Source organism: Balaenoptera ricei, chromosome 2 (genome assembly GCF_028023285.1).
Source record: "Balaenoptera ricei isolate mBalRic1 chromosome 2, mBalRic1.hap2, whole genome shotgun sequence".
Lineage (NCBI taxonomy): Eukaryota > Metazoa > Chordata > Mammalia > Artiodactyla > Balaenopteridae > Balaenoptera > Balaenoptera ricei.
Genome location: NC_082640.1, coordinates 151783257 through 151804115, shown reverse-complemented (window position 1 = coordinate 151804115; position 20859 = coordinate 151783257). Strand labels below are relative to the sequence as shown.

Genomic DNA, 20859 nt, shown 5'->3' with positions numbered 1-20859 from the left:
CCAAGGAATTTTAGAGTGCCAATGGAATAACAAAATGTTTATTTAAATACATTTTATTGTCTCTCTATGTACCAGACTCATGTTTTAAGTCAAGGCTTGACTCTTTCTCCCATCTCCTGGCAAGTCCATGTCACAGTGGACCTACTGAGGAAACAGCAGGGGAGAGAGAAGAGTCAGGGAAGTGAGGGAAGGAGAGAGTGAGGTAGAGAGGGAAAGGAAAGGAAAAGAAAGAAGGAAAGAGGGGGACTCCTCTCCTCTCCTCATTCATTCAGACCAGCCTGGCACCTACAGCCTCCTAACATTCCACATCCACACTGACCCCCTCCAGGAAGTCAGCCCTCTGCTGCCATGAGCATTCGTTCGGCAGAATGCAGGATGTTTTGTCAGAGGTTAGAAACAGTCACCTTCACCTCACAAAAGGCGCTGGGAGACAATCTGGGTTGTATGGAAGGAACTCGGGTTTCTTCACTCCAGAAACACTACCGGAAGGGAGGGAGGAGAGAAGACACTGGGTTTGTGATGTCCCTATCTCTCTCCTCACTGAGACTCACATCACAGGCTGGAGGCGCTTCTGGCAGAATTGAGTGCTGGGGAAAGCTGGCAATAAATCAGCTCTGTCTTTACTAGCCGGGGGTTGCTATGGTGATAGGAATACACTGTAGGGTTTAAGAGATGTAATTTTCTGTGATTCACTGTATATTTTTAGCCATTTTTCTTCCTGTGTTATCTCCCTGTGGCAATTGCCTATTAATGCTGGTCCACACCTAGACTGGACTAAACGGTCACTTCTCAGAAGTGATGAAAACCCTGGAGACCAGTAAGTACAAGAGGGTTATGGCCTATGAACCAAGGGTAACCTGGGAGAACAGGCAGACTGGTTCAGGACATGGGTCACTTGGCGTGGGTCATGCCACATGTAAGGAAGAAAAGTGGAGAATGAAAGGCCCCAGCAATGTGGCGCTGGGTTGCTTGGAATGGGGAACTGAATCACAGTACTCAGTGCAGTCAGGGGGCTCACATGGTGTCAAGGGCAAACCCATGAGTCAGTAACAAACACCCTGAAGAGGGAAGCTAGGACCCAGGTTTCTGGACAAGGAACTATGAAAGCATACTAACCTTCTGTCAGTCTAGCTCAAGTTTTACTACTGTGTGTTATTCTTTCCATTTCTTCCTTTCTTCTTCTTTCCTTCCTTTAATTTTACTCATTTTTTTTTTCACCATAAAATATGGAGGAGGGACTGAGAAGAAATAGAAAATTCAATCAGTCTGCTTGGCTATTTGTTAATAGTTGTATCAGTAGTCTTTTCATTTCAGGCAACAGAAAACCCAACCTAAACTGTTAAAGCAGAAAGAGAACTTACTATCTCTTATAACTGAAAAGTCCAGGGCTTTGGGCTAGCCTTAGGCACTACTGTCTTCAGGGGCCAGATGACATCATCAACATCTGGGCCCTCTGTCACACTAAGTTCTACCGATGTTTTGGTGTTTTGGCTGTAATAATATAAAACTCAGCTAATAGAAGCTTCAAGGAAGTGAGGTTTCTTTTTCTCACATAAGAAATCTGGAGATAGGTTTCTTTTTCTCAGATAGGTTTCTTTTTCTCACATAGTAAGTAGCCCAGAATAGGCATAGATGACACTACCATGCAGCAGCTCGGTGATGTTATCAAGAACTCAGCCTCTGGGGCTTCCCTAGTGGCGCAGTGGTTAAGAATCCACCTGCCAATGCAGGGGACACGGGTTCGATCCCTGGTCCGGGAAGATCCCACATGCCACAGAGCAACTAAGCCTGTGCGCCACAACTACTGAGCCGTGCTCTAGAGCCCGCGAGCCACAACTACTGAGCCCATGTGCCACAATTACTGAAGAACTCAGCCTCTTTCTTCATTTCAGCTCCACCATCTTTAGAGTCATAGGAGGACGGCTCCAGTTCCAGGCATTCAAGGCAAAAAGAAGAGGCCAGCTGCATCTGATTCTTTTATCCAGAAAAGGAAATCCTTCCCCAAAGCCCCTAGTTGTTTCCAATTGATTGGCCACATAAGTGTCACATGCCACATGGCCACCTAGCCACTAAGGAGGCTAGGAAAGCATGGTCTTGGGTTTTTCTGGTTCCTACAGCAGAGGCAGGGTTTGTCATTGTCATTGTGTTTTTTGTTTTGCTTCGGCTAATAGTCAAAGAAAAGCCATACCCAGTATTGTGGAATGGTTCTGCCTCTTCATTACAGGGTCTGCTTGGTTCCTCCATTGTTGTCGTTTCCCAGCCAGGAAGGGAGAAAGTAGAAGAGAAGGGCAAGAAGATTCCTTTTAAGGATGTGATGCCGGAGTTGCACTGATTACTTTTCTTCTGCTTGTATCCCACTGGCCAGAATTTAGTCACATGATCAGAACCAGCTGCAAGGGAATCTGGGAAATGTAGAATTTGGGTAGCCATGTGCCCACCTAAAACTTGAAGAGTTCTGTTACTAACACAAAGAAAGGGAGAGGTATTGGGGGACAATCAGCAATCTCCTCCAGAGCAGTTATAGAAGAAAGGGTTTGAATGGGTATTGGATTAGCCAGCCAACCATTTCTGCCTCTGTCTTATTCTCAGAGCGGCTTACCTTTGAGGAATTAAGACAGCTTCAGCATCACCATCCTGACACCCTCTCTGGTCCAAGCTCATTTGTAAAAGAGCCCAATCTCTTTGCAGCTACCCTGGCCATTCTCATTACATCTCCTTGGTTCTGATGGGTCCCCCGCCTATTCCTGAACCAAGGGGATGCAATACAGTGCTCTGATTGGTCATACCTGAGTCACCTGCTCTGCCAAATCACCAAGACCTTTATGTGCCTCAATTTGTTCTTCTGTAAGATAGACATAATAGTAGAATCTACCTCACAGGGTTGGTGGAATAGTGCTGCTGGTGGCCATTTTCCATAAATGCATCCTCACTTGACCTACTGACCAGACTCACCCTAACGATGTCATTTTAGAAGACAAGACCTCTAAAAATCAAAGTAAAAAAAAAAAAGTTGTACAGCTGCCTATATTTCCAAAGTAAACATATTTATTCAGCACTTGCTTCAGGCACCTGGCACTCTGTTAAGCACTCTACATACATTCTATCATCATTGTCACAGTAACTCCAGGGGAGAGATGCTTTCACTGTTTTCACTGAACAGATAAGGAAATTCAGCTCCTGGCCCTAAGGTCACAGACAGCGCAGCAATGGAGCCACCAACCTAGGAGTAACTTTGAACCGCCACACTCCACTCCCTTTTGCTGGGTAAAAGTAAGTCAGCCAAACACTTGTGGAATCGTGGAACTCTTCTTGCTGATTGGGGCAGTCACAGGAGAGTACCACTCAGATCTCCCTTAGGGAGGGAACCTGCTGCAAGGGACGTAGCGGGCTAGCCGCCTCCAGCCATGGCACCTTTGGGACCCTGCAGCTCGCACACTGAGCACAGCAGGGGAACCTCAGCCGGGCCAGGACACTCCTCAGCTCTTGGGCTTCCGATCAGCCTAGGCAAGACTTTCTCAGCTTTGCTGAGCTCCAGTCTAAGGTTCTTCCTACCCAACCCTCTTTCCTGTCCTCTCTCCTTTGGCAAGTCTCAGACCTGCATTGTTGCCTGAAGGCTCTTCTCACTGACCTCTGCTCCCCTGCCCTTTATCCTTCATAGATATTCGGTTTTTGCATACCTAACTCCATCCTGGTGTCTGTTTCTCAGAGGACCCAAAATGACATGCTTCTTGTACCTGCTTTGACTCACTGCATGGACTACACCACAGATATGCATGTTTCCAAAGATTCTTGAGTGTTAAAAAACAAGCAAGCAATGAAAAGAATAATTCAAAATTGGGGGTGGGGCGGATCTAATGTAGACCAATGAGGAGGCTCTTGGCCTGACACTCAAAAAGTGGAGGCTCCTTCTCTGAGCAAGTTTCTAAATAGAGAACAACAGCCATTGCTGATTTTTTTTTTTTTAAATACGTCTCAAAACAGATTTTTTAATATAAATGTATTTATTTTATTTATTTATTTTTGGCTGCGTTGGGTCTTCGTTGCTGTGCGCGGGCTTTCTCTAGTTGCGGTGAGTGGGGGCTACTCTGTGTTTCGGTGCGTGGGCTTCTCATTGCGGTGGCTTGTTGCAGACCATGGGCTCTAGGCACGCAGACTTCAGTAGTTGTGGCACGTGGGCTCAGTAGTTGAGGCTCGCAGGCTCTAGGCACACAGGCTTCAGTAGTTGTGGCTCATGGGCTTAGCTGGTCCATGGCATGTGGGATCTTCCCAGACCAGGGATCGAACCCGTGTCCCCTGCAATGGCAGACGGATTCTTACCCACTGCGCCACCAGGGAAGTCCAAGATTTTTTTAATTATACAAGTTTCAGATGTACAACATTATAATTCAACAACTGTAAAAATAAACAAATTTCAATGAGTACAACATTGGTATTGCCAAAATAATTTTAAGAATGGTAATATCAAACAATTCCAGGGTGCTTAAACTGCTGTATATTCTTTAGACACAATGACTAATTTAATCCTCATAACACCTTGAGGAGGTAGGTACTAAGTCACTCTCATTCTAAAGTACAGAGGTTAAGTCATTTGTCAAAGGTCACATACTTACAATCTGGTGGAGTCAGATTCACACTCAGGCATTTTGGTTTCAAAGTGTATGCTTCAATCCTCTTAGTTATATGTCTCATACTCAGCCCACACTGACACTTTTTGGTAAACTCATTTTGAACTTTCGTAACTAATCTGCCTCTTAGCTTGCTGTTGAATCTGTTGAAAAGAAAAACCAATACATAGAATGAAAACTGGTATTTTTAGAAGAGGTTTAATTAAGCTATATTTTGTATTCTATCCTAATTTAAAACTTGAGGTGATTTTTTTTTTTACTTTAGACATTGTTATCTTATTTTTTTAACTTTTTATTTTATATTGTTTTTTGGTTGGTTTGTTTGTCTTTTTTTAAAATTTGGTTGCACCGGGTCATAGTTGTGGTATGTGGGCTCCCTTTTAGTTGCGGCACGTAGGTTCCTTAGTTGCAGCAGGTGGGCTCCTTAGTTGCAGCTCTCCGGCTCCTTAGTTGTGGCATGCGAACTCTTAGTTGTGGCACGCATGTGGGATCTAGTTCCCTGACCAGGGATCGAACCCAGGCCGCCTGCATTCAGAGCGCAGAGTCTTAACTACTGTGCCACCCAGGAAGTCCCCTTATTTTATAGTGCTGTGGAGTTGATTAACAACGTTGTGATAGTTTCAGGTGTACAGTAAAGTGATTCAGTTATACATACACATGTATCTGTTCTTTTTCAAATTCTTTTCCCATTTAGACTGTTACATAATATTGAGCAGAGTTCCCTGTGTTATACAGTAGGTCCTTGTTGGTTATCCATTTTAAATATAGCAGTGTGTACATGTCAAAAAAATCCGAAACATCGCTGATCTTAAAAGGGTGGAAACCCAGCTGCATCGGGTGTGTTGGAGGGAGTGGGGGAGGGGTCTGAAACTTGCCTGGAGTCACACCGCAGGGTTGCAGATCGATTCCAGTTAGTCTAACTCTCATCCAGATGTTTCCCACACTACTCAGGCAAGGAATTGATTCTTTACAGAAAGAGCAAAGACTTAACTCAGCCAAAGGGAGAAAATGATCAATTAAGCAAAATATCAGTACACTGGCTTTTGACAAGGCTCTCCAAACTGCCGTGGGATTGCCCTTGCTGCCCCTGGAAGCATGCGTCACAACTACCCCACCGCACCTTAAGGCTTATCCAGTGATTGCTAACTGGTAGCACAGGTGGATGCAGCCTACAACCATGCTTGACTTGCTCCCTGCAGTGATTTTTATAAAACTTAAAATTAGTTGACAAGATTTATCAACTGGGATATTTCACATGAACATCTGGAGTCCTTGCTTCTGTTGAAAATCAGATGATCTGGCCATACTCATTCTGCACATCCACTTCCTGCTTCACACAGGGCCAGAATCCCCACTACTGCTATCTTACTACACCTGCTGGCCCTGAAGTCTTTTTTGAGTTCATGACGCCAGGGTTATACTGCTCAGGACAGTAAACCTCCCTGATTTTGAGCACTCAGGTTCAGATCATGAGGCCTGGAGAGCACTGGGCTGAAGTTAGCTGTGAGCTCCTTAAGAAAAATGAGCTACTAAGCAAATTAATTTGGGATTAAGGATTTCAAGAGGGAATTTTTTTTTTTTTTTTTTAAGAGGGAATTTTTTTAAAGTACTTTTCCAGCATTCCAGCAGGAATGATGAGCATTATTAGCACAGCTGGGAGGTCTGTCAGCAGTGACAGTTTGGGGATGGGTGATGACCAGAGGCAGAGACCTTGTATTAGGAGAGGTGGGACTTCTGTCCTGGCTTTGCCCTTACCCATGATACGACCTTGAGGGTTTCCTTCACACTCAGATCAGGTGCCTGGTGTTGTAACAAGAATGATAAGAGCTAACGTCTGCTGAGTGCTTATTACCTGCAAAGCAGTTTGTTAAGTGCTTTGCGAGCCTCCTCCCATTTCACACCAAGCCTCCAAGTCAAGTACCAGTGTTACCTCCAAAGCACTGGAAGGCTTCGTGACCTGTCCAAAGTCAGAGAGTCCATAATTGACACAGCCAGGATTTGAAGCCCAGACACTGACTCCAGAGCCCACACATGTATCTACTACACTGTGACGCTTCCACCTGCTTCACGGGGTTGTCCTGAGAATTATACAAGATGATGTAGGTCAAGTGCTTTTATAAACTATAAAGTGCTATAGCATTGTTCACTATTATCTATCACTTGAGCACTGCAATTTTTTTCAAAATTGGTGCTTTACCTAAAAATTACCAAGTCAGTTTGGTTCATTTCTGTTTCTTTCAAATTAATGATTTTTTTTTTTAAGATAATCGGAGGGAGCCATAACTCAAACATCATTAGTCCTGTAGTGCCCTCTGCTGACAACACAGTCAGGAAAATTATGAAATTATAATAGGTGAGAGTGATTCCCTCGGCCCCCCTGAACAACTATTTCTGGAGCATGTACTTTGTCCCGGGCATTGTACCAGCTGTCACATGGCCTAGAGGACACAGGAGGTCCCTTTCCAGCCCAGCCTGCCCCCTGTGATTTAGGTATAGGAAAATGAAAGCCACAGGGCAAGGGTGACCCCACTTCCCATCCTGACATCACAGAGAGGAGCCCAAAGCCAGACAGCGTTGTCATTATCTCCCTTAAAAGGCCAAAGTGAGCCCCAAACCATGAGGTAAAGGGTACTCCTGCCCAGGGATATGCAGGTAAATGTTTAACAGTCAATTCTCTGGCAGGGAGAAGCTCTGATTTGTGGCATTTGTCCATTTCGATGGTGGAAATACTCCCACTATGACCAGTTTCAAGCTACCAACATGACGATACACAAGATGCTTAAAATTTTAACAATTGGCCTCTCGAAAGCTGGCAGGAGCTGGCTCCAACACACCACTTCTTTTATCTCTCAAAAAAAACAGACCTTCTCATCTTCCTGCCCAATCAACTGGACTCGAGAATTCTTCCAGCTGGTCCACACTAATGATCAGGGACAGATCAGCCTCACCCCAGCAAGGCTGACATCTAACAGAGAAGGGTGGACTGCCAGCTGGAGTGTTCCCTGAGCATCCACTGGTGGCTCTAGCCAATGGTCCACTTCACCTTCCCTCTTTCCAGCTCTGAAAGGGAACCTCCTTCATATTCCACCTCCCTGTCTTCATCTCCAGATTCCCTGCCTCAGCCCAGAAGCCTCCACTCCAGCAGAGGGCACCTCTTAACTCCTGGAGGAGCCCGGGACCAGGGTGTAAGCAGGCAGGCCAACACTGGACCGTACGCCTCTCACTTTGTCCAACACAAGGAAGAAGCCCTGCCTTGGGCCCAGGAAAGAAGGAGGAAAGTATGGGGCCATGCGTGACCTGGGGAAGTAGTTCCCCATTGTATCCAACTAGAGAGGTGAGCCAGGCAGAGCAAAACCCAGCTGCTGGGAGCTCCAGAGGACCAATATCCTGAGGGCAAGCTTTCTATTCAGCCCAGAAATCATCCCTGGGACCCACCAAATAAAACCAGAAGAAAGACGACCACAGTTCTCCAAACAGCAGCTGCCAACCTCCACCTCCCATGAGGTTACCATTGCCCCCTTGCTTCCTCCCCCGACCTGCCCTCAGATTTCCTTCCGCAGCCTCAGTCCCCTCATCCCAAGATTCTGGCATCCTAACGGATGAGGAAACCTACAGTGAGAAGACTGAGTTCCACTCTGGCTTGCGTGGGTCCTTGAGAAAGTTTCTAAACCTCCTAAGGCTTGTGTTCTGAAGCCAAAATAGAAATAGTCATCAGAGAGTGCTGTTGAGAGGATTCAATGAGAATGTATGTGAGAAGGACTTTACAAACCAGAGTGTTCCATAAATGTTTGTTATTTTTCTACCTGAGAGAGGTATTTATTTATTTATTTATTTTTGAATTTTATTTTTTCTATACAGCAGGTTATTAGTTATCTATTTTATACATATTAGTGTATATATGTCCATCCCAATCTCCCCATTCATCACACCACTCCCCCCCCCCCAACTTTCCCCCCTTGGTGTCCATACGTTTGTTCTCTACATCTGTGTCTCTACTGAGAGAGGTATTTATGTGGGGTTTTTTTTTTTTTTTTTTTTCTCTTATTAAAGGAACACATATTCTTTGTGGAAATTTTGAAAAATACATTTGAGAATTAAAAGAAAAAAAATTCAAATCACCTACAGTGAACCACCATGCACATCTGGTATTTCCCCCAGTCTTTTTTTCTATGTGGATATAGATATACCTTTGTTAAAAGAAAGGATGAGGATATTTATGACTCAGGGGTAGTGGTGTTTCCCTTCTCCAGCCTGCAGGCCTGACAACAGTGTTTCTCTCCATCCCCGCAGTAGGAAAGAGGGCAGTTAGTCTCTCACTAGAAACAAGGCCTGCTGGGATCCCAAATAAAGAGACCTTGGAGGGCTTCCCTGGTGGCGCAGTGGTTGAGAGTCTGCCTGCCAATGCAGGGGACACGGGTTCGAGCCCTGGTCTGGGAGGATCCCACGTGCCGCGGAGCAACTGGGCCCGTGAGCCACAATTGCTGAGCCTGCGCGTCTGGAGCCTGTGCTCCGCAACAAGAGAGGCCGCGATAGTGAGAGGCCCGGGCACCGCGATGAAGAGTGGCCCCCGCTTGCCGCAACTAGAGGAAGCCCTCGTGCAGAAACGAAGACCCAACACAGCCAAATAAATAAATAAATAAATAATAATTAAAGGTGCTAATAATTTAAAAAAAAAAGAGACCTTGGAAATCGAACCTGTTCTTCCTGATAGAGGCCTTCAAACTTTTTGTTCTGCAAGCCAGTTTGGAAAGACCACATGGCCTTAGGGATCTCCTTGCCTGCCTATCCTGATTTGTAAAATCAATTTTTAAAAATTAAAATTGGGAAGCTTTTCAACTAGTAAAGCATATATTGCTGCAGTCGTGTTGTTCAAATGCTCATTCTCGGGCACTTTTCAATGTGGAACTGAATTTGCTGTAGGAAATACTTTTGAAAACCTCACACCTTTTTCTGTGGCTGGCCCACGAGTCACCAGAGGAACCCATGTAGAACATCAATGCAAATCTGTTCCGCTGGGTTCTCTCTCGGTATCTGACAAAATATCATCTTTTCATCGACGTTACCAAGATCCTATCCCTCACTTCCGCCCTAAAACAGGTGTTTCTTTGGCTGTCAGAAACGACCTGGGTCTCTCTTCCTCTATAATGATAATGGCTGGGCCCCCCTGCCTGAGTCCACCTCACCCTGACTTCTCCAATATTCCAATCCAACTCGGAGTAGGAAGTAACTCCAGGTCTCCAAACCCTTGGGAGGGGCCTGGGATGCTCACATGACTTAAGTGCATTGATGGGAGAATGTGTCCAAAGAGCCATGTCCCGAATGTCACTTCTGTGTGGCTGCATGTACTAGAAGAGCTTGTGACTAAGTATTTCCAGTCCGGAGGTTTCAGGCTAGATAGTGCAAAAACCAGAACAGGCACTCTTCCCTTAAATGCCTAGGACAAGGCCAGCAGCTTCTTGCCACTGCTTCTCTCCAGACACACATAGTAAATGCAAAGAGCAAAGGACACCCCCTCCATTGGTCCTCTCTGCTGCTGCCAGAACAAAAGTCTCAGTGACTTCTGTCTCCTAAGAGAATGTTTAGCCCACCCAGAGGACAGGCCCTGTCATATTCCTTCAGGGTCCCTTACTGTGTGTGAGAGGTCACCTAGTATCTATGGTAAAAACCTGAGCTTTGGACTCAGCCTGACCTCGGCTTGAATGCTGGCTTCACCTCTTCCCGGGAAGTTTGGTCCCAGGCGAGTGTGTCTACCTTGTGAGCTTGAAGAAGGGGCTGTGAGTGTGTCCAGAGGTCACTTGTGAAAGAACGCTTTGCAGGTGCTCAGGGAATGGTGATGAGGGATAAGGGGCTCCTTCCTGAAACAGGCCGCTCAACACTTCGCTCTCAAGCAGAGCTGCAGCAGGACAAGCTAGCTAGCTGGGCTCAGCAAGGGTTGTCTCACTGCTCTCACAGCCCTGTTGGCAGCTGTCTCTTTTCACTGAACTTCCACAGTCCCCTTGCAGCCCTTCCAAAGTCAGCACCTACCAGTCAGGACTCTTCTCTTTGGTTGAGCTGTGCTTCTGAGTGGCCAACCCCGAGGCCTTTCCCACCTCTCAACCAGGACGTCCCCTGTCAGCAGGGAAAGGTAAAGGTAAAGGTGTTGGGCCATCACCAGCTCTTGGTAAAGCACATCACCTTTTTATGATCTCCCCTTTGTAGGCTCACTTCCCAGCACCCAAAAACAGCAGTCCAAGGTTCCAGAACCTACTTCAAAGCGGGACAAGACCTCTCCGGCTCCTGCCCACCCACCAGCATGCATGCAGCCTCCCTTTCCAGGGGCAGAAGTCAATGTAGAGGCAGGAGCTCCAAGCCCTAAGACCATCCAGATAACTTAATTACGTCTTCAGCCCTCACCACCAGAACCCAGGACATCCAGTTCATCCCTTATCCCTGACTCTCTTCTTCATAAGGCTCAGATGTCACCTGTCAGTGAGGCCACGCCTGAAAAAGCACACACCCCTCACCATCCCGTCCCCAATTCCCTATTAAATGCAAAGTCTAATTTTCCACGTAGAAAAGTTTTAGAAAAGCACTTCTCTTCCCAAATTCTCTTGAGATGTGACTCAGACAATGTCGCCCTGCCAACTTCTTAGAGTCCTTCGTAACTCTCAGGAAGCCAGCCTTCCGGCCCCTCCCGCAGCCCTGGGAGCAGCCGGAGCCCTGTGGGCTCAGTCGGATCCCTCTGGGAAGCAGCCATCACATCTCTCGTGGGTTCACACCTTTCGGGGCCAGCACGGTAGTTATGGCAAGGCACTTTCCCAACATCCTGATCTGACAAACGGGGAGCCCCTTGGGCCGGGGAACAGCCATGGGGCTAAAACCCTTGCTGGTTTCCCCACCCTAAACAGTCTCCTTCCCCTGATACAGGGCCCCCCCCCCCCCCCCCCCCCCGCCCCAGGCCTGCTGAGAGGAAAGCTGCAGAACCGAGAGAAGCAGCTTCTGACTGGGAAAGTGAAAGGAACCAAAGCAAAAAGGCTCAGATTACTTGTAGCTGGTCTGGGAGGCCACGGCCAAGCTTTCAGCTCAGAGGAGACAATGAAGAGAGTGTGGAGACCAGGAAAGTGAAACTGAACCTGCCATGGCCGCTGCTGATCTACTCGCCACCCAAGGAAGAAGTCACTGCTGCATCTGCTTCCAGCACTGCCAAGACCCGGAATCACAGAGCGTGGCCACAGCTTCCACCAGGCCTGCCTCATCTGCTGCTGGAAGCGGGCCTCATCCGCCCTCCTGCCCCCCTGCCTCCAGTGCCACCAGAGCCTTCAGGCCAAGAGCTTCAAACGCAACAGGTAGCTGGGAACTGTGGATGTCACCAGGCTGCTGCTGGAGCAGGAGGCAGGGCCCTTGAATCTCTGGTCTGTCAGAAGCACCTGGAGGAGACTTCCCTGGTGGTGCAGTGGTTAAGAATCTGCCTGCCAATGCAGGGGACACGGGTTCGAGCCCTGGTCCAGGAAGATCCCACATGCAGCGGACCAACTAAGTAACTAAGCCCGTGCGCCACAACTACTGAGCCTGTGAGCCACAACTACTGAGCCTGAGCTCTGGAGCCCGCGAGCCACAACTATTGAAGCCCGCACGCCTAGAGCCCGTGCTCTACAACAAGAGAAGCCACCGCAATGAGAAGCCCACACACTGCAACAAAGACCCAACACAGCCAAAAATAAATGAATAAATAAATTTAAAAAAAAAAAAAAAAGAAGCACCTGGAGGACTAAAGCCATTGGTGCGAAGGACCAGGAGGCCCACCCTCTGCGGGGTTTGCCTGGACAGCTGAGCAGGGTGAGGATTCCCATTCACACAGGCTGGCAGGGTTTAAGGGAGAGGGATGAGAAGGGGGTTTAACCTGGAGACATCAGAGAAAGGGAAGGGAAGTGGGGGAGGGATGGAGTAGGGATGGGGAAGAGAAGGGAAGAGAGGGGAGGGGACCTGGCAGGCAATGCCTAGTTTTAGTGGAGTGGAATATTTTCCCAGTATAAACCACCAGACAGCTGCCCATCATGTTCATAGAATTATTCTTAAAAGCTTTACAGGAGAAAGTCATTTTTCCAAGTGGCCTGGTGGTTAAGAGTTAGGGATCTAGAGTTAGTCATATAGATTCAAATCCATGCTCTGCTTCTTCCCCCAGGGGTTGCCTTGGATAAATGTCTTTCTAACTTCTCTAAACCTCCATTTCCTCATCTATAAAATGAGGACAGTAGTTCCTACCTTTAGGGTTCCTGTAAGAATTAAGTGAGGTAATGTTTATAAAGTACTTAGCACAGTGCCTGGCACATAGTAAACTCTCCATTGCTACTCTTTTTATTATTATTGTCACGAGTGGTAGATAAGCATCTGAATGAACAAGGTTTTCCACAGCTAAACTTTATGGAAGATGCATGTCCAGCCCTAGGACAACAAAGATCCAGAAAAACAAATTTCAAAATAGCCAGTGTTAGGGTGCTAATGGCTCCATCTATAGTGTTCAGTGGATACGGCTTGATCTACGAAGCGAATAGCCAGACTCACTGCAAACATGCTCCATTGACAAAAGCAGACAATTTGATCTCCCTATTTCTTGGTTCTTTTTCTTATAATAAATTTTCTCTGCCTCCCTCCAAGATTGGATCTGCAAGCCCTGAGGATCTTATTAATCCGCAGGAAGGGCCAACAGAAGCTGGGAGAGCACTGACACATCATGGCCCAGTTCCCCAGACCTGCTCATGGCTGTAACTTGGGCTACGAGCCTTCCTGTTCCTCCCCTGAGAGCACACGGAAGGTGTGGAGATGCCATGACACACTCCACCTCTCAGGACTTAACCCACGGTATCAGGAGGTGGACTCATCGTGGCCACCTTGAGGCCCACCCTATGAGCTCAGTTTTCTCAAGGTCACCTTTATATCTTCAAATCAGAGAGGATCGCAGGTGCTTGAGCTCTCCAGGTATGATCCTAGCTCCATGGCACGAGCTCAGAGGTGCTGCAAACCACGCCCCCCAAATCTCCCTTCCAAACCCCTGTCCCAACACCTGATATCTAGACCAAGAAGGTCACTCCTTGTGTCACAGAGATGACAAATAGGTTTCATTGCAAGTGCCAACTCCAAATTATTGAGATTAGATTTTGTTTCAGAAAGATTCTCAGGCCTTTTCTGGTCTGAGCAGCATGTTCGCAATCAATTAGCAGTGTCTGCAATGGAGACTGGAAAAGAAGTGCCAATGGTTTTGCACAGAATTGTCATCCTTAAAAAAATTCTTTGGGGCTTCCCTGGTGGCGCAGTGGTTGAGAATCTGCCTGCCAATGCAGGGGACACGGGTTCGAGCCCTTGTCTGGGAAGATCCCACGTGCCGCGGAGCAGCTGGGCCCGTGAGCCACAATTACTGAGCCTGCGGGTCTGGAGCCTGTGCTCCGCAACAAGAGAAGCCACGATAGTGAGAGGCCCACGCACCGCGATGAAGAGTGGCCCCCACTCACCACAACTAGAGAAAGCCCTCGCACAGAAACGAAGACCCAACACAGCCAAAAATAAATAAATAAATAAATAAATAAATAAATAAATAATTTTTTTTAAAAAAAATTCTTTTTACATTTACAGTGCAACTATACGGCCAGTCGAGAACACATGAACTTGTGATGACTAACAACCATTATCAGTAGGGCCCTGAGGTCACAGGAGTCAGAACAGGGACTTTCTGATAAGGGGATTTGAGAATGGCATGCTGCCTGAGACCTGGTGTTGGTGGTTGAGGAGGACCAGCCCAGATGGGGGCGCAGATGGGAAGCTTGGGTGCCTTTGGAGCAGCCCCAGGCCTTGGGTTTCCTGGGAAGGGACCAAAAGGAAGGTAGCTGCCTCCAAATGGGTCACCAAAGCAAATTCTAGTGCAACCTTTTGAGCCCTACCCTGCTGCTAGTCTGGGGCACTCCCGTGCCCTCTGCCCAGAGGGAAGCATACAAAATTCTGACCGCACTGTAAGTGGCAGCCATCACGTACCTTCTTCACTCCAGCTCCAAGCTTGGTGCCTTCACACATACTGTACACATCTAACCCACTCCCATGTGGTAGGATTTTCCAAATTCTCCAATATTATATGTTATTGATCTATTTATTATAATTATCCTGTGCTCATAGTTTTTAAAAAAAAAATCAAATAGTACAGAAGGGTCTCAGATGAAGAGTAAGCCCCAGCCCCACTTTGCAGAGATAAGTACTCTTCAAAGTCTCTCATAGGACACCCATGTCTGTAGTAGCATTATTCGCAATAGCCAACAGGTGGAAGCAACCCAAGTGTTCATCAACAGATTCACAGATAAGCAAAATGTGGCATGTATGTACAGTGGAATATTATTTCGCCAAAAAAGGAGTGAAATGCTGACATGTGCCACAGCATGGATCAACCTTGAGGACATTATGCTAAGTGAAATAAACCAGACACAAAAGGACAAATATTGTATGATTCCACTTACATAAGGTTATCTAGAATAGGCGAAACCATAGAGAGAGAAAGTAGAAAGGTGGTTGCCAAGGCAAGGGGGAGAAGGGAATGGGGAGTTACTGTTTAATAGGCACAGAGCTTCAGTTTATGACGGTGAAAACATTCTGGAGATGATGGTTGTCCAACACTGTGAGAGCACTTTATGTTACTAAACTGCACACTTAAAACCAGTTAAAACGGTAACTCACGTATATTTTACCACAATTTAAAACAACAACAACAAAAAAGCTGTTCTGTACTCTTCCATGAGGAAGTAGAGGTAATCTCACTTTGCACAGCAGTGCAGGACCCTAAACATGACTGTGCAAGCTGACACCATTCAAACTGACCTAAATAGTCAATGGGAAAAATGATGATTGTTCTATGACCTTTAAATGTTTTGTCAAAACATTAAAAACGCTCTTACTGTCCATTATAAATGTAGAGGGAAAAAATAGTAACTCTATATAATACACTGTTATTTAAAACATTAGGAATTTTGAGAGTTAATGTGTTCTATTTCTTGGTAAAAAACTTATCAAGAGTAGTTTGAACAGTGCTTGCCTTCTTTTTCTCTTCACATAATTTACAATACAGAGCAAGCATCATTTGCATGCCTTCATGAATTTTCATGCTCCTTTGGATCTTTCCAACATGTTACCCATTGAACATTCAATGTGGTGAAATAGATCTAAGGGGTTCTTTAGTGTCAAATGTTTATTTATTTAGTTATTCTATTTTTTGGCTGCATTGGGTCTTTGTCGCTGCGCGCAGGCTCTCTCCAGTTGCAGTGAGCGGGGGCCACTCCACACTGCGGTGCGCGTGCCCCTCGTTGCAGTGGCTTCTCTTGCTGCAGAGCACGGGCTCTAGCCACGCGGGCCTCAGTAGTTGTGGCTTGCGGGCTCCAGAGCGCAGTCTCAGCAGTTGTGATGCACGGGCTTAGTTGCTCCACGGCATATGGGATCTGCCGGGACCAGGGCTCGAACCCGTGTCCCCTGTATTGGCAGGCAGACTCTTAACCAGTGTGCCACCAGGGAAGTCTTCAAATGTCTTTTGATGTCACTTTTTCTGAGACTTCATCCTTTCTGTCACCACCACTTTCCTCATTTATACTGACATGCCCACCTTCACTAGGTTCCTCTGCCTGCACGTCTAGAGTCTCTGTAATGGCAGCAGTGTCAACATTCCTATGGCCATCTATTTTTTTTTTTTTTCTAACTTCATTTACATTAGACTCAAATCCTGCAAAGTTATTTGCACAGTGGAGTAAAAGTTACTGCCACACTGTACGGAATCCAAAGTAGAAATAAGTGCTCCATTTCAACCATAGCAGCTTTCTGTTCCTAGTACAATTTAAACTACAAGATGTTGCTACCGAATGTAAAATAGACAGCCAGTGGGAAGCAGCCGCATAGCACAGGGAGATCAGCTCGGTGCTTTGTGACCACCGAGAGGGGTGGGATAGGGAGGGTGGGAGGGAGACGCAAGAGGGAGGAGATATGGGGCTATATGTATACGTATAGCTGATTCACTTTGTTATACAGCAGAAACTAACACACCATTGTAAAGCAATTATACTCCAATAAAGACGTTAAAAAATAATAATAAAATAAACTACCAGATGTTGAAGGAACTTGAGCTTGCTTTTATATTCATTGGACTTTTTCAATATAATTTGCACCGTAGCTTTGTGCAGGTTTAGATCCCATCCTACCTTTGCTTTGACGTTGCCATTTTCAGATTGTTTGGTCACATACAGTTTTACTTCCGGTGTTATCCCTTTTCATTTATTTGCTGCACTTCCATCTTTGTTGGCCGATTCTCTTTTTTGATTAACTATCTCCGTAAAATGGCATGTGGGTTTATGACCGGAAGACAAGGAAGCAACGCAACCAAGTGCTTTGCTGTCTGTGCATGAACTGAATAACAGATGTGCGTGAATTGAATAAACAGATTGGTTTACTAACCAATAGGCTTTAAAATAAGTGACATGACTGGTCACTGATCAGGATGTGCGTCTGTTGTTTATGTAGTGATCTGTGGACTGAAGAGCTAGCGGCGAAGTTTGTACTTTATGCAATTACATTTAATATACAATGGTAACTGAAATTGGACACATGTTATTGGGGGACTGGTGTTCCTTAAAATGTGGTAACTTAAGTTTATACATGTTGGAACTATGCAAAGCAAGGACTGCCTGTAATACTAATGGATGTTTGACTATTTGTTATATACCAGGCCTTATTCTAAGTGCTTTAACCTATAATCCTCTCAACCTCCACTATTAGTTCCCATTTTACAAATGAGGAAACTGAGTCACAAAGAGCTAATAGGCCCAAGGTCACACAGCTGGCTGGCAGTGGTGGAGCTGAGTCTGTGTTTTAAATTTATATGCTGTACTTCCTTTGGTAGAGATGAGAAAGAGTGATTTTTTTGGGGGGGAGGGTGCCATGTGGCTCATAAAAGTGGCAGCGTCTGTGCCAGTCCACCACAGCTGCCTCTCCCTCCCCACCTACCTAGGAAGATTATCATTCCAACAAGAGTAGTGATCACCACTTTCCCTGCTCACAGAGGAAGAGGCGTGCAGCCTCAAACACCACCTTTGTTTCTTACTTTTTTTCCATTTCTCTTGGACTAGGTAATACATTCACATAAGCTAAAATTCAAAAGGTACAAAGGACTACATCATCCTCTCCTACCCTCTCCTCCAGCCATGATTCTCCTCCCCAGAGGCAACCAAGGGTACCAGTTTCTTCTCCCTCTACTCCGAAGCTGTCCCAGAATGTCTCATACCACCTGCCCCTCCTTTCATGTATCTACTAAGACTAAAGTTTGAACAGGGTCAGAATCCTGGGTTACAGAAAATTTTGGAGTACAAGAAATAATAAAAGCACAAAATTTAAAGGTTATCTTGGGTTTGTTTGTTTCCAGGGACTTGAGAACCACTTGGATACCATGAGGAAAAGGAGTTTGCTTTGGAATTTGAGGAGGGAGGAGCAATGAAGAACCAAGAACTCCTGGTAAGATGAATGGGCCAACAGGGGTGCTCAGAGAGGGCCCTGACTCCCGAGGGGAGGGGAGGGGAGGGGAGGTCCGCAGCGCCCTATCCCACCTCGTAGTCTGCCAGTCACTCACGTTCAGAGAGGGCTCTGTATGCAGGCTCTGAATCTCACACTGTCTATTTTTTAAAGGACTTAAAGGGCAAAGAAAAGAATATCTTCATCTACCATGCTGGCTTTTTCAGGACAATATTGATTTCAAATATTCTACCCTGCTGTCCCCTTGAGCTATCACAAATGTTTTAGAAATCCCAACGTTGCAGTATCCAAACCACATCTTCCAAAGGGCCTCTCTCCTCTAAACCTTTTATCTTCTGCAGCACAAAATCCTTTCTTTGAACACGGATCTCAGATTTTGGGCTCAGATAATAAGGTAATCATAGAATACGTGAACAGAAGGAACTGGCAATTTAAAGGAAAAGGGAGGAACAGTCAATGTAAGAACACACCCTAGCCCATCTTTATTGAGAGGCCGTTTAGTGTAGCGCTGATGGGCATGGATGCTGGAGCCAGTCTGCCTGGGTTCAAATCCCAGCTTTGATGCTTACTAGCTGTGTGTCCTGGACACAGGGGTTAACCTCTCTGTGCTTCAGTTTCCTCATCTAGTAAAATGAGGGGATGGGTACCTGGTTCTGAGGGGCTTTGTGAGGATTAAGTATGTTAATACAGGACAGTGCCTGGGGCAGAGTGGCGCTCTGTATGGAGCTGGTCTAGCCGCTGGGCCCTCACCCTGTGTTGGCTGCTAATCTCTTTACACACACACACACACACACACACACGCACGCACACACACACACGAATTCATCTAACCTCCACAGTGGCCCTCAGTACTTCCATTTGGCATCTGAGGAAACTGAGACCCGCAGAAGCTAAGTGACTTGCCCAAGTCACCCACACGAAGTAGAGGAGCCAGAATTCGATCCCAGCCCCCAGACGCGTGCATTTGCCACCACCCTGCACAGTGCGAACACACTCAGGGGCACAGTGAGAGAGCTGTTTTTAAACCGACCAAGTCCTCGTTTCTCTGCAGCCTTGCACTTCACCGTCTGCTCACCTGGTGTTGCTCAAAACCACTTTGGTTGCCTCGATCCAACGGCTTCTCGGTATCAGCCGCTGATTAGTCCACGTCCACCTGACTCCAGTGAAACTGTCATCACGTGCGAGAGTCAGAGGAAGGCCTTCTGACGGGAACGACATCCTCCAGCCACATGAGGTATGGGGGTAATGAGCTTCTGGGGCCATTCTGCTCTCCAGCACCATTGCCGGGAAAGACTACAACAAAGTATATCCGCATCCGCTTCCAGGAGGACTAGGGCAATGTGGAAGGAAGAAAAGGTTGCGGGAATATATGATAGCTTGGTACACACTTTGAAGCCTTTGGAAATTATTACTGTCACTGTTTGGGCCACCTTTCACCAATTAATCAATATGTCTGATTAGCTGGGATCAAATTTAGGTTAGCGAGTTATTAAAACACGAATATAAAGTTCTCACAGAGGCATATGATGACTATCGATAAGAATAGTCATTGGACAATAATGTAAACAGGGTAACATAAAGACCATCAGATCTGGAGTGGCCCAAATGAAACTAATTAACGGGCTGCATGTGGCTATACTGACTGCTAGGGGCTGGGTGACTTTCGGCGAGCCATGTAACATCTCTGTGCCTCAGTTCCTCATTGGAAAGGGAAGGGTTTGACCGGGCCATCTCTTTCAACTCAGCACCAATCCAGGCAACAGTTCTGAATGTCTCTTACATGCCTGTCAGATAATGCTCCTCAAAGCACCCTATTTTTCCTCCATGACGCTTCTCACAATGTATAATTATGCACTTGTTTTCATGTTTAATAACTGTCTACCCAGCCAGACAAAGCAAGAACCACACCTGACTCAATCACAACATGTAGCACGGTGCCTGGCACATGTGCATGAATTGGTTCATGAATGAAATGCAGGAAACGTGTTAGACACACACTATTCACTAGGACATAATGTGGTATTTACTAGACCAAGTATGTGAAGAGTCTGAACTTGCAGAGAGCAGTGATTAAATCTAAGAGAGGGAAGGACTGAGAAAGAATTCCTGGAGTTTTGTTTTATCTGCTCTGGGACCCAGAAGATCCCCAGGCAGATATATATGTGTTTGTGGTGCGGGGGAGGATTAAAAACTGGGAAGAGGGAAAAGAGGAATCTTCTGTATTAAGACTATCAAGGAAAGGCTGAAAATACATGTTTGGGGGGAACTTCGAGCCATCTGATATTTCTGGAGCATAGAGTGTGAGGCAAGAATAACCTGGAATAAAGAGACAGCAGCACCATTGATGGGTCAAGGTACCAGAGGAGGCCAGGGAGTGAGGATCTGTAATGTGGGGCTTGGCAAGCACAAGGCCACATCCTGTTCTGAAGCAGGTGGTGAGGAGGAAAAGATGGGAGAAGGCGTATCTGAGCTCTGAGGGGGAAGGAGTCTATTCTTGTGTTCCTTTGACACAGAGGTCAGCAAACTTCTTCTGTGAAGGTCCAGATAGTAAATCTTTTTGGCTTTGTTGACCACATGGTCTCTGTTGCAACTTCTCGAGTGTGCATGTGTGAGGCCAAAGCAGCTACATACAATACTTAAATAAATGACGTGTCTGTGTCCCAATGAAATTTTACGTATGGACATGGAAATCTGAATTTTACATAATTTTTAC

The 20859-nt window shown here is 46.2% G+C and overlaps 1 long non-coding RNA gene across 1 annotated transcript; it reads right to left on the bottom strand.

Moving 5' to 3' along the window:
• Window positions 1-4028: 4028 nt before the first annotated feature.
• Window positions 4029-19460, bottom strand: LOC132360668 (uncharacterized). Its single transcript, XR_009501155.1, has 3 exons — window positions 19222-19460; window positions 4611-4768; window positions 4029-4293 (listed from the first exon to the last, which is right to left on the bottom strand). It is a non-coding gene; the product is annotated as an uncharacterized LOC132360668 (long non-coding RNA).
• Between the last annotated feature and the right edge of the window lie 1399 nt (window positions 19461-20859).